Source organism: Oncorhynchus mykiss, chromosome 15 (assembly GCF_057628025.1).
Source record: "Oncorhynchus mykiss isolate SJ-2025 chromosome 15, ASM5762802v1, whole genome shotgun sequence".
In the NCBI taxonomy this organism is placed as follows: Eukaryota; Metazoa; Chordata; class Actinopteri; order Salmoniformes; family Salmonidae; genus Oncorhynchus; species Oncorhynchus mykiss.
Genome location: NC_143036.1, coordinates 72,585,445 through 72,599,213, shown reverse-complemented (window position 1 = coordinate 72,599,213; position 13,769 = coordinate 72,585,445).

Here is a 13,769-nt window from a genome sequence, read left to right as displayed (position 1 = left end):
CGCAGTGGTCTAAGGCACTGCATCGCAGTGCTAGCTGTGCCACTAGAGATTCTGGGTTTGAGTCCATGCTCTGTAGCAACTGGCCGCGACTGGGAGACCCATGGGGCAGCGCACAATTGGCCCAGTGTGCGTCCGGGGTTAGGGGAGGGTTTGGCCGGCCAGGATGACCTTGTCCTATCGCGCACTAGTGACTCCTGTGGCTGGCCGGGCACAGTGCACGCTGACACAGTCGCCAGGTGTATGGTGTTTTCTCAGACACTTTGGTGTTCGTATGGGAGTTGCAGCGATGAGACAAGACTGTAACTACCAACTGGATACCAAAAAAAACAGGGGACATTTTTTTTTATAAGAAAAGATTGCATCATCTGTGGATCTGTTGGGGTGGTATGCAAATTGGAATGGGTCTAGGGTTTCTGGGATAATGGTGTTGATGTGAGCCATGACCAGCCTTTCGAGATACTTCATGGCTACAGACGTGAGTGCTACGGGTCAGTAGTCATCTAGGCAGGTTACCTTAGTGTTCTTGGGCACAGGGACTAATCTTACACATAATGCACTTTTAATGTTTGAGTATCCATGTCCCCAGCTCCTCCCTTTCTGACACAGTTCACTGTTTATGAAGCACGTGCTGCTGATTGCGTCAGGGGAAGGTTGCGGGAAAGTTGAAGTAGAGTTACCAGGGAATTAGCTACTGGATGCAGCCGTGGATGGGCCCTGAGTGTCGTCAAGATCGAAAGTTTAAAATGAAAGCCAGACAAAATTAGAGAAAACATGTCAAGCACAAACACACACAGCTGCTGTATTGCCTTCAATTAAGAGTATTTTAGAAGATTCAAAGAAAAAAGTTCATTTCTAAGAAATCAGAAAGATGGATCTTCAGAAAACGTTGTGCGTGTGACTAGATTGTGTAGAACTAGATTCTGAATATACAGCCGCGAGGTGGGCTGTATATTCACTCCGGTTGTCTATCATTAGTCTATTTCAGGTGCACATGGTAGTCATGCAATCACGGCTGTTTGGGTGTTCATGTTATCCATTCTAACCCGTAATGGCTATGACTCAGAGACATCCTGTGTGTGTCCTTTCACAGTACCCTGTCATCTAGGCTTTGGTACTTAATCTGACCAGGATGAAGACGTCCCAGTGGCACCGGAACAACCATGATGGCACCAATTGGAGTTATTTGCCTCAGTTCATTAATAGCATATATATTTAATGGACCGGAACACCATACATTCAGACAATAACACTGTTATTTTCCACATTTTCTACAAAGACCAAGACTAGCAGCAGAACAGTGATTATGACTTGTGTGTCCTCGCCTTAGCTCTTATAATGCTATATATGTGTGTGCTATGTGTGTGTATATATATATATATATATATCCGACCGTAACTACAGTTTCACAAAACAAACAAAAAACACTTGGAGGAATGAGTCATTCTTTGCAGTAAAATTGTGTACCATACTCCAAGCAGGGACAGAGACATAAGTCCAATGTTCCCCCCCCCCTCACATTGGTCCTGTTCCAAAAAAAGTATTATATATATACATATATATATATATATATATATATATATATATATATATATATATATATATATATATATATATATCATTTTTTTTAATTTTATATATTTGTTTTTCTATAGTACTATTAGCCACCCAACCTCATAACTAGAAACCAAGAAGCCATTTCAGGCTATCAATCAAGTTAGAGTAGCTAGCTTGTCTAACAATCTTAGCTGCCATGCCTGCTGGCAAGGTTGGTAGACATTAGAAACATATTTACTGAACAAGACTCACAAACCTTTCAATCTTTTACACAGATTTCAGCAGATGTGCAGAGAAGCATATTTAGTTTATTTAAAAAAAGAACCAAGATGAATGCTTAGATATGTCGAAATATAATTATATATATTTTTTTACATAGAATTAAGAATAATGACTATGACTTCAGATTGCAGGAATAAGTGTTTGAAAATTGCAAAATTATGAAATTTACAACGAGGGGCCAAGCCCCCATATGGACCACCCCCCAGCCATCCTCATGTACTTTATGCCCCGTCAGATTGTTAAGGTGCATGACGCCCCTGGTTGGGACTGCTGCCTGTCAAAGCTCACATCCACTTTAAGACCATGGGAAACTGCCCTTCTCTTCCTTCAGGCTAGGCTCAAACCCTACATCCCAACCCAAGCACTCCATTCTGCCATCTCTGGTCTACTGGTCCTCCCTACCCTACAGGGGTTTAACTCCCACACAGCCCATGCCCTTCTCTTCCTTCAGGCTCGGCTCAAACCCTACATCCCAACCCAAGCACTCCATTCTGCCATCTCTGGTCTACTGGTCCTCCCTACCCTACAGGTGTTTAACTCCCACACAGCCCAAGCTCTTCTCTGTCCTGGCACCCCAATGGTGGAACAAGGTTCCCCTTACGCCAGCCCATCTTCCGTAACCCTACCTCTTTGAAGAGTATCTTAAACCATATCACAATTGTATTGTCTCACCTAGCTACCTTCAAGTGCCAATCAGCAGTTGAGACAATAACAAAGTGAACTCCCTGCCACTGTTTTGCTAAAAAGCTGAGGGATAGAGAAATGTCACCCCTCTCAAATTCATAGCCAGAGCCATGTCAAATATGTATTTAGCTCCCACAGATGTGCCCTTTAAGATGAATGCAGTAACTGTAGGGGAGAGTGGGGTACGTTTTCACACACAGCATGACTCCGTCAAAGGAAATGTACTATTCTTTCCAACAAGGGTATCTACATATATTTCACAATGTTGTGTGTCTCTGGAAATAATCAGAAATCATGTAAACATTACAGTTTAGAAAATTGCCCTCAAAAAAGTGGTCTCTTGGCACAACTTACCGGGTATTGGGTAAGTTGAGGTGTGAGACAGGGTAAGTTGAGCTGTGAGACAGGGTAAGTTGAGCTGTGAGTACCTGTGAGACAGGGTAAGTTAAGCTGTGAGACAGGGTAAGTTAAGCTGTGAGACAGGGTAAGTTGAGCTGTGAGACAGGGTAAGTTGAGCTGTGAGACAGGGTAAGTTGAGCTGTGAGACAGGGTAAGTTGAACTGTGAGTACCTGTGAGACAGGGTAAGTTGAGCTGTGAGATAGGGTAAGTTGAGCTGTGAGACAGGGTAAGTTAAGCTGTGAGACAGGGTAAGTTGAGCTGTGAGACAGGGTAAGTTGAGCTGTGAGACAGGGTAAGTTAAGCTGTGAGACAGGGTAAGTTAAGCTGTGAGACAGGGTAAGTTGAGCTGTGAGACAGGGTAAGTTGAGCTGTGAGACAGGGTAAGTGGAGCTGTGAGACAGGGTAAGTTGAGCTGTGAGACAGGGTAAGTTGAGCTGTGAGACAGGGTAAGTTGAGCTGTGAGACAGGGTAAGTTGAGCTGTGAGACAGGGTAAGTTGAGCTGTGAGACAGGGTAAGTTGAGCTGTGAGACAGGGTAAGATGAGCTGTGAGACAGGGTAAGTTAAGCTGTGAGACAGGGTAAGTTGAGCTGTGAGACAGGGTAAGTTGAGCTGTGAGACAGGGTAAGTTGAGCTGTGAGACAGGGTAAGTTGAGCTGTGAGACAGGGTAAGTTGAGCTGTGAGACAGGGTAAGTTGAGCTGTGAGACAGGGTAAATTGAGCTGTGAGACAGAGTAAATTAAGCTGTGAGACAGGGTAAGTTGAGCTGTGGTGAGACAGGGTAAGTTGAGCTGTGGTGAGACAGGGTAAGTTGAGCTGTGAGACAGGGTAAGTTGAGCTGTGAGACAGGGTAAGTTAAACTGTGAGACAGGGTAAGTTAAGCTGTGAGAGGGTAAGTTAAGCTGTGAGAGGGTAAGTTGAGCTGTGAGACAGGGTAAGTTGAGCTGTGAGACAGGGTAAGTTGAGCTGTGAGACAGGGTAAGTTGAGCTGTGAGTACCTGTGAGACAGGGTAAGTTGAGCTGTGAGACAGGGTAAATTGAGCTGTGAGACAGGGTAAGTTAAGCTGTGAGACAGGGTAAGTTGAGCTGTGAGACAGGGTAAGTTCAGCTGAGAGACAGGGTAAGTTAAGCTGTGAGACAGGGTAAGTTGAGCTGTGAGACAGGGTAAGTTGAGCTGTGAGACAGGGTAAGTTAAGCTGTGAGACAGGGTAAGTTGAGCTGTGAGACAGGGTAAGTTGAGCTGTGAGACAGGGTAAGTTGAGCTGTGAGACAGGGTAAGTTGAACTGTGAGTACCTGTGAGACAGGGTAAATTGAGCTGTGAGACAGGGTAAGTTGAGCTGTGAGACAGGGTAAGTTGAGCTGTGAGACAGGGTAAATTGAGCTGTGAGACAGAGTAAATTAAGCTGTGAGACAGGGTAAGTTGAGCTGTGAGACAGGGTAAGTTAAGCTGTGAGACAGGGTAAGTTGAGCTGTGAGACAGGGTACGTTGAGCTGTGAGACAGGGTAAGTCAAGCTGTGATACAGGGTAAATTAAGCTGTGAGACAGGGTAAATTGAGCTGTGAGACAGGGTAAGTTGAGCTGTGAGACAGCGTAAGTTGAGCTGTGAGACAGGGTAAGTTGAGCTGTGAGACAGGGTAAGTTAAGCTGTGAGACAGGGTAAGTTGAGCTGTGAGACAGGGTAAATTAAGCTGTGAGACAGGGTAAATTAAGCTGTGAGACAGGGTAAGTTGAGCTGTGAGACAGGGTAAGTTCAGCTGAGAGACAGGGTAAGTTAAGCTGTGAGACAGGGTAAGTTGAGCTGTGAGACAGGGTAAGTTGAGCTGTGAGACAGGGTAAGTTAAGCTGTGAGACAGGGTAAGTTGAGCTGTGAGACAGGGTAAGTTGAGCTGTGAGACAGGGTAAGTTGAGCTGTGAGACAGGGTAAGTTGAACTGTGAGTACCTGTGAGACAGGGTAAATTGAGCTGTGAGACAGGGTAAGTTGAGCTGTGAGACAGGGTAAGTTGAGCTGTGAGACAGGGTAAATTGAGATGTGAGACAGAGTAAGTTAAGCTGTGAGACAGGGTAAGTTGAGCTGTGAGACAGGGTAAGTTAAGCTGTGAGACAGGGTAAGTTGAGCTGTGAGACAGGGTAAGTCAAGCTGTGATACAGGGTAAATTAAGCTGTGAGACAGGGTAAGTTGAGCTGTGAGACAGGGTAAGTTGAGCTGTGAGACAGGGTAAGTTGATCTGTGAGACAGGGTAAGTTGAGCTGTGAGACAGGGTAAGTTGAGCTGTGAGACAGGGTAAGTTGAGCTGTGAGACAGGGTAAGTTGAACTGTGAGTACCTGTGAGACAGGGTAAGTTGAGCTGTGAGACAGGGTAAGTTGAGCTGTGAGACAGGGTAAGTTAAGCTGTGAGACAGGGTAAGTTGAGCTGTGAGACAGGGTAAGTTAAGCTGTGAGACAGGGTAAGTTGAGCTGTGAGACAGGGTAAGTTGAGCTGTGAGACAGGGTAAGTTGAGCTGTGAGACAGGGTAAGTTGAGCTGTGAGACAGGGTAAGTTAAGCTGTGAGACAGGGTAAGTTGAGCTGTGAGACAGGGTAAATTAAGCTGTGAGACAGGGTAAATTAAGCTGTGAGACAGGGTAAGTTGAGCTGTGAGACAGGGTAAATTAAGCTGTGAGACAGGGTAAATTAAGCTGTGAGACAGGGTAAGTTGAGCTGTGAGACAGGGTAAGTTCAGCTGAGAGACAGGGTAAGTTAAGCTGTGAGACAGGGTAAGTTGAGCTGTGAGACAGGGTAAGTTGAGCTGTGAGACAGGGTAAGTTAAGCTGTGAGACAGGGTAAGTTGAGCTGTGAGACAGGGTAAGTTGAGCTGTGAGACAGGGTAAGTTGAGCTGTGAGACAGGGTAAGTTGAGCTGTGAGACAGGGTAAGTTGAACTGTGAGTACCTGTGAGACAGGGTAAATTGAGCTGTGAGACAGGGTAAGTTGAGCTGTGAGACAGGATAAGTTGAGCTGTGAGACAGGGTAAATTGAGCTGTGAGACAGAGTAAGTTAAGCTGTGAGACAGGGTAAGTTGAGCTGTGAGACAGGGTAAGTTAAGCTGTGAGACAGGGTAAGTTGAGCTGTGAGACAGGGTACGTTGGGCTGTGAGACAGGGTAAGTCAAGCTGTGATACAGGGTAAATTAAGCTGTGAGACAGGGTAAGTTGAGCTGTGAGACAGGGTAAGTTGAGCTGTGAGACAGGGTAAGTTGAGCTGTGAGACAGGGTAAGTTGAGCTGTGAGACAGGGTAAGTTGAGCTGTGAGACAGGGTAAGTTGGGCTGTGAGACAGGGTAAGTTGAACTGTGAGTACCTGTGAGACAGGGTAAGTTGAGCTGTGAGACAGGGTAAGTTGAGCTGTGAGACAGGGTAAATTAAGCTGTGAGACAGGGTAAATTAAGCTGTGAGACAGGGTAAGTTGAGCTGTGAGACAGGGTAAGTTCAGCTGAGAGACAGGGTAAGTTAAGCTGTGAGACAGGGTAAGTTGAGCTGTGAGACAGGGTAAGTTGAGCTGTGAGACAGGGTAAATTAAGCTGTGAGACAGGGTAAATTAAGCTGTGAGACAGGGTAAGTTGAGCTGTGAGACAGGGTAAGTTCAGCTGAGAGACAGGGTAAGTTAAGCTGTGAGACAGGGTAAGTTGAGCTGTGAGACAGGGTAAGTTGAGCTGTGAGACAGGGTAAGTTAAGCTGTGAGACAGGGTAAGTTGAGCTGTGAGACAGGGTAAGTTGAGCTGTGAGACAGGGTAAGTTGAGCTGTGAGACAGGGTAAGTTGAACTGTGAGTACCTGTGAGACAGGGTAAATTGAGCTGTGAGACAGGGTAAGTTGAGCTGTGAGACAGGGTAAGTTGAGCTGTGAGACAGGGTAAATTGAGATGTGAGACAGAGTAAGTTAAGCTGTGAGACAGGGTAAGTTGAGCTGTGAGACAGGGTAAGTTAAGCTGTGAGACAGGGTAAGTTGAGCTGTGAGACAGGGTAAGTCAAGCTGTGATACAGGGTAAATTAAGCTGTGAGACAGGGTAAGTTGAGCTGTGAGACAGGGTAAGTTGAGCTGTGAGACAGGGTAAGTTGATCTGTGAGACAGGGTAAGTTGAGCTGTGAGACAGGGTAAGTTGAGCTGTGAGACAGGGTAAGTTGAGCTGTGAGACAGGGTAAGTTGAACTGTGAGTACCTGTGAGACAGGGTAAGTTGAGCTGTGAGACAGGGTAAGTTGAGCTGTGAGACAGGGTAAGTTAAGCTGTGAGACAGGGTAACTTGAGCTGTGAGACAGGGTAAGTTAAGCTGTGAGACAGGGTAAGTTGAGCTGTGAGACAGGGTAAGTTGAGCTGTGAGACAGGGTAAGTTGAGCTGTGAGACAGGGTAAGTTGAGCTGTGAGACAGGGTAAGTTAAGCTGTGAGACAGGGTAAGTTGAGCTGTGAGACAGGGTAAATTAAGCTGTGAGACAGGGTAAATTAAGCTGTGAGACAGGGTAAGTTGAGCTGTGAGACAGGGTAAGTTCAGCTGAGAGACAGGGTAAGTTAAGCTGTGAGACAGGGTAAGTTGAGCTGTGAGACAGGGTAAATTAAGCTGTGAGACAGGGTAAATTAAGCTGTGAGACAGGGTAAGTTGAGCTGTGAGACAGGGTAAGTTCAGCTGAGAGACAGGGTAAGTTAAGCTGTGAGACAGGGTAAGTTGAGCTGTGAGACAGGGTAAGTTGAGCTGTGAGACAGGGTAAGTTAAGCTGTGAGACAGGGTAAGTTGAGCTGTGAGACAGGGTAAGTTGAGCTGTGAGACAGGGTAAGTTGAGCTGTGAGACAGGGTAAGTTGAACTGTGAGTACCTGTGAGACAGGGTAAGTTGAGCTGTGAGACAGGGTAAATTGAGCTGTGAGACAGGGTAAGTTAAGCTGTGAGACAGGGTAAGTTGAGCTGTGAGACAGGGTAAGTTCAGCTGAGAGACAGGGTAAGTTAAGCTGTGAGACAGGGTAAGTTGAGCTGTGAGACAGGGTAAGTTGAGCTGTGAGACAGGGTAAGTTAAGCTGTGAGACAGGGTAAGTTGAGCTGTGAGACAGGGTAAGTTGAGCTGTGAGACAGGGTAAGTTGAGCTGTGAGACAGGGTAAGTTGAACTGTGAGTACCTGTGAGACAGGGTAAATTGAGCTGTGAGACAGGGTAAGTTGAGCTGTGAGACAGGGTAAGTTGAGCTGTGAGACAGGGTAAATTGAGCTGTGAGACAGAGTAAATTAAGCTGTGAGACAGGGTAAGTTGAGCTGTGAGACAGGGTAAGTTAAGCTGTGAGACAGGGTAAGTTGAGCTGTGAGACAGGGTACGTTGAGCTGTGAGACAGGGTAAGTCAAGCTGTGATACAGGGTAAATTAAGCTGTGAGACAGGGTAAGTTGAGCTGTGAGACAGGGTAAGTTGAGCTGTGAGACAGGGTAAGTTGAGCTGTGAGACAGGGTAAGTTGAGCTGTGAGACAGGGTAAGTTAAGCTGTGAGACAGGGTAAGTTGAGCTGTGAGACAGGGTAAATTAAGCTGTGAGACAGGGTAAATTAAGCTGTGAGACAGGGTAAGGTGAGCTGTGAGACAGGGTAAGTTCAGCTGAGAGACAGGGTAAGTTAAGCTGTGAGACAGGGTAAGTTGAGCTGTGAGACAGGGTAAGTTGAGCTGTGAGACAGGGTAAGTTAAGCTGTGAGACAGGGTAAGTTGAGCTGTGAGACAGGGTAAGTTGAGCTGTGAGACAGGGTAAGTTGAGCTGTGAGACAGGGTAAGTTGAGCTGTGAGACAGGGTAAGTTGAACTGTGAGTACCTGTGAGACAGGGTAAATTGAGCTGTGAGACAGGGTAAGTTGAGCTGTGAGACAGGATAAGTTGAGCTGTGAGACAGGGTAAATTGAGCTGTGAGACAGAGTAAGTTAAGCTGTGAGACAGGGTAAGTTGAGCTGTGAGACAGGGTAAGTTAAGCTGTGAGACAGGGTAAGTTGAGCTGTGAGACAGGGTACGTTGGGCTGTGAGACAGGGTAAGTCAAGCTGTGATACAGGGTAAATTAAGCTGTGAGACAGGGTAAGTTGAGCTGTGAGACAGGGTAAGTTGAGCTGTGAGACAGGGTAAGTTGAGCTGTGAGACAGGGTAAGTTGAGCTGTGAGACAGGGTAAGTTGAGCTGTGAGACAGGGTAAGTTGAGCTGTGAGACAGGGTAAGTTGGGCTGTGAGACAGGGTAAGTTGAACTGTGAGTACCTGTGAGACAGGGTAAGTTGAGCTGTGAGACAGGGTAAGTTGAGCTGTGAGACAGGGTAAGTTAAGCTGTGAGACAGGGTAAGTTGAGCTGTGAGACAGGGTAAGTTAAGCTGTGAGACAGGGTAAGTTGAGCTGTGAGACAGGGTAAGTTGAGCTGTGAGACAGGGTAAGTTGAGCTGTGAGACAGGGTAAATTAAGCTGTGAGACAGGGTAAATTAAGCTGTGAGACAGGGTAAGTTGAGCTGTGAGACAGGGTAAGTTCAGCTGAGAGACAGGGTAAGTTAAGCTGTGAGACAGGGTAAGTTGAGCTGTGAGACAGGGTAAGTTGAGCTGTGAGACAGGGTAAATTAAGCTGTGAGACAGGGTAAATTAAGCTGTGAGACAGGGTAAGTTGAGCTGTGAGACAGGGTAAGTTCAGCTGAGAGACAGGGTAAGTTAAGCTGTGAGACAGGGTAAGTTGAGCTGTGAGACAGGGTAAGTTGAGCTGTGAGACAGGGTAAGTTAAGCTGTGAGACAGGGTAAGTTGAGCTGTGAGACAGGGTAAGTTGAGCTGTGAGACAGGGTAAGTTGAGCTGTGAGACAGGGTAAGTTGAACTGTGAGTACCTGTGAGACAGGGTAAATTGAGCTGTGAGACAGGGTAAGTTGAGCTGTGAGACAGGGTAAGTTGAGCTGTGAGACAGGGTAAATTGAGATGTGAGACAGAGTAAGTTAAGCTGTGAGACAGGGTAAGTTGAGCTGTGAGACAGGGTAAGTTAAGCTGTGAGACAGGGTAAGTTGAGCTGTGAGACAGGGTAAGTCAAGCTGTGATACAGGGTAAATTAAGCTGTGAGACAGGGTAAGTTGAGCTGTGAGACAGGGTAAGTTGAGCTGTGAGACAGGGTAAGTTGATCTGTGAGACAGGGTAAGTTGAGCTGTGAGACAGGGTAAGTTGAGCTGTGAGACAGGGTAAGTTGAGCTGTGAGACAGGGTAAGTTGAACTGTGAGTACCTGTGAGACAGGGTAAGTTGAGCTGTGAGACAGGGTAAGTTGAGCTGTGAGACAGGGTAAGTTAAGCTGTGAGACAGGGTAAGTTGAGCTGTGAGACAGGGTAAGTTAAGCTGTGAGACAGGGTAAGTTGAGCTGTGAGACAGGGTAAGTTGAGCTGTGAGACAGGGTAATTTGAGCTGTGAGACAGGGTAAGTTGAGCTGTGAGACAGGGTAAGTTGAGCTGTGAGACAGGGTAAGTTAAGCTGTGAGACAGGGTAAGTTGAGCTGTGAGACAGGGTAAATTAAGCTGTGAGACAGGGTAAATTAAGCTGTGAGACAGGGTAAGTTGAGCTGTGAGACAGGGTAAGTTCAGCTGAGAGACAGGGTAAGTTAAGCTGTGAGACAGGGTAAGTTGAGCTGTGAGACAGGGTAAATTAAGCTGTGAGACAGGGTAAATTAAGCTGTGAGACAGGGTAAGTTGAGCTGTGAGACAGGGTAAGTTCAGCTGAGAGACAGGGTAAGTTAAGCTGTGAGACAGGGTAAGTTGAGCTGTGAGACAGGGTAAGTTGAGCTGTGAGACAGGGTAAGTTAAGCTGTGAGACAGGGTAAGTTGAGCTGTGAGACAGGGTAAGTTGAGCTGTGAGACAGGGTAAGTTGAGCTGTGAGACAGGGTAAGTTGAACTGTGAGTACCTGTGAGACAGGGTAAGTTGAGCTGTGAGACAGGGTAAATTGAGCTGTGAGACAGGGTAAGTTAAGCTGTGAGACAGGGTAAGTTGAGCTGTGAGACAGGGTAAGTTCAGCTGAGAGACAGGGTAAGTTAAGCTGTGAGACAGGGTAAGTTGAGCTGTGAGACAGGGTAAGTTGAGCTGTGAGACAGGGTAAGTTAAGCTGTGAGACAGGGTAAGTTGAGCTGTGAGACAGGGTAAGTTGAGCTGTGAGACAGGGTAAGTTGAGCTGTGAGACAGGGTAAGTTGAACTGTGAGTACCTGTGAGACAGGGTAAATTGAGCTGTGAGACAGGGTAAGTTGAGCTGTGAGACAGGGTAAGTTGAGCTGTGAGACAGGGTAAATTGAGCTGTGAGACAGAGTAAATTAAGCTGTGAGACAGGGTAAGTTGAGCTGTGAGACAGGGTAAGTTAAGCTGTGAGACAGGGTAAGTTGAGCTGTGAGACAGGGTACGTTGAGCTGTGAGACAGGGTAAGTCAAGCTGTGATACAGGGTAAATTAAGCTGTGAGACAGGGTAAGTTGAGCTGTGAGACAGGGTAAGTTGAGCTGTGAGACAGGGTAAGTTGAGCTGTGAGACAGGGTAAGTTGAGCTGTGAGACAGGGTAAGTTAAGCTGTGAGACAGGGTAAGTTGAGCTGTGAGACAGGGTAAATTAAGCTGTGAGACAGGGTAAATTAAGCTGTGAGACAGGGTAAGGTGAGCTGTGAGACAGGGTAAGTTCAGCTGAGAGACAGGGTAAGTTAAGCTGTGAGACAGGGTAAGTTGAGCTGTGAGACAGGGTAAGTTGAGCTGTGAGACAGGGTAAGTTAAGCTGTGAGACAGGGTAAGTTGAGCTGTGAGACAGGGTAAGTTGAGCTGTGAGACAGGGTAAGTTGAGCTGTGAGACAGGGTAAGTTGAGCTGTGAGACAGGGTAAGTTGAACTGTGAGTACCTGTGAGACAGGGTAAATTGAGCTGTGAGACAGGGTAAGTTGAGCTGTGAGACAGGATAAGTTGAGCTGTGAGACAGGGTAAATTGAGCTGTGAGACAGAGTAAGTTAAGCTGTGAGACAGGGTAAGTTGAGCTGTGAGACAGGGTAAGTTAAGCTGTGAGACAGGGTAAGTTGAGCTGTGAGACAGGGTACGTTGGGCTGTGAGACAGGGTAAGTCAAGCTGTGATACAGGGTAAATTAAGCTGTGAGACAGGGTAAGTTGAGCTGTGAGACAGGGTAAGTTGAGCTGTGAGACAGGGTAAGTTGAGCTGTGAGACAGGGTAAGTTGAGCTGTGAGACAGGGTAAGTTGAGCTGTGAGACAGGGTAAGTTGAGCTGTGAGACAGGGTAAGTTGGGCTGTGAGACAGGGTAAGTTGAACTGTGAGTACCTGTGAGACAGGGTAAGTTGAGCTGTGAGACAGGGTAAGTTGAGCTGTGAGACAGGGTAAGTTAAGCTGTGAGACAGGGTAAGTTGAGCTGTGAGACAGGGTAAGTTAAGCTGTGAGACAGGGTAAGTTGAGCTGTGAGACAGGGTAAGTTGAGCTGTGAGACAGGGTAAGTTGAGCTGTGAGACAGGGTAAGTTGAGCTGTGAGACAGGGTAAGTTAAGCTGTGAGACAGGGTAAGTTGAGCTGTGAGACAGGGTAAATTAAGCTGTGAGACAGGGTAAATTAAGCTGTGAGACAGGGTAAGTTGAGCTGTGAGACAGGGTAAGTTCAGCTGAGAGACAGGGTAAGTTAAGCTGTGAGACAGGGTAAGTTGAGCTGTGAGACAGGGTAAGTTGAGCTGTGAGACAGGGTAAGTTAAGCTGTGAGACAGGGTAAGTTGAGCTGTGAGACAGGGTAAGTTGAGCTGTGAGACAGGGTAAGTTGAGCTGTGAGACAGGGTAAGTTGAACTGTGAGTACCTGTGAGACAGGGTAAGTTGAGCTGTGAGACAGGGTAAATTGAGCTGTGAGACAGGGTAAGTTAAGCTGTGAGACAGGGTAAGTTGAGCTGTGAGACAGGGTAAGTTCAGCTGAGAGACAGGGTAAGTTAAGCTGTGAGACAGGGTAAGTTGAGCTGTGAGACAGGGTAAGTTGAGCTGTGAGACAGGGTAAGTTAAGCTGTGAGACAGGGTAAGTTGAGCTGTGAGACAGGGTAAGTTGAGCTGTGAGACAGGGTAAGTTGAGCTGTGAGACAGGGTAAGTTGAACTGTGAGTACCTGTGAGACAGGGTAAATTGAGCTGTGAGACAGGGTAAGTTGAGCTGTGAGACAGGGTAAGTTGAGCTGTGAGACAGGGTAAATTGAGCTGTGAGACAGAGTAAATTAAGCTGTGAGAGAGGGTAAGTTGAGCTGTGAGACAGGGTAAGTTAAGCTGTGAGACAGGGTAAGTTGAGCTGTGAGACAGGGTACGTTGAGCTGTGAGACAGGGTAAGTCAAGCTGTGATACAGGGTAAGTTGAGCTGTGAGACAGGGTAAGTTGAGCTGTGAGACAGGGTAAGTTGAGCTGTGAGACAGGGTAAGTTGAGCTGTGAGACAGGGTAAGTTGAGCTGTGAGACAGGGTAAGTTGAGCTGTGAGACAGGGTAAGTTGAGCTGTGAGACAGGGTAAATTAAGCTGTGAGACAGGGTAAATTAAGCTGTGAGACAGGGTAAGTTGAGCTGTGAGACAGGGTAAGTTCAGCTGAGAGACAGGGTAAGTTAAGCTGTGAGACAGGGTAAGTTGAGCTGTGAGACAGGGTAAGTTGAGCTGTGAGACAGGGTAAGTTAAGCTGTGAGACAGGGTAAGTTGAGCTGTGAGACAGGGTAAGTTGAGCTGTGAGACAGGGTAAGTTGAGCTGTGAGACAGGGTAAGTTGAACTGTGAGTACCTGTGAGACAGGGTAAATTGAGCTGTGAGACAGGGTAAGTTGAGCTGTGAGACAGGGTAAGTTGAGCTGTGAGACAGGGTAAATTGAGCTGTGAGACAGAGTAAG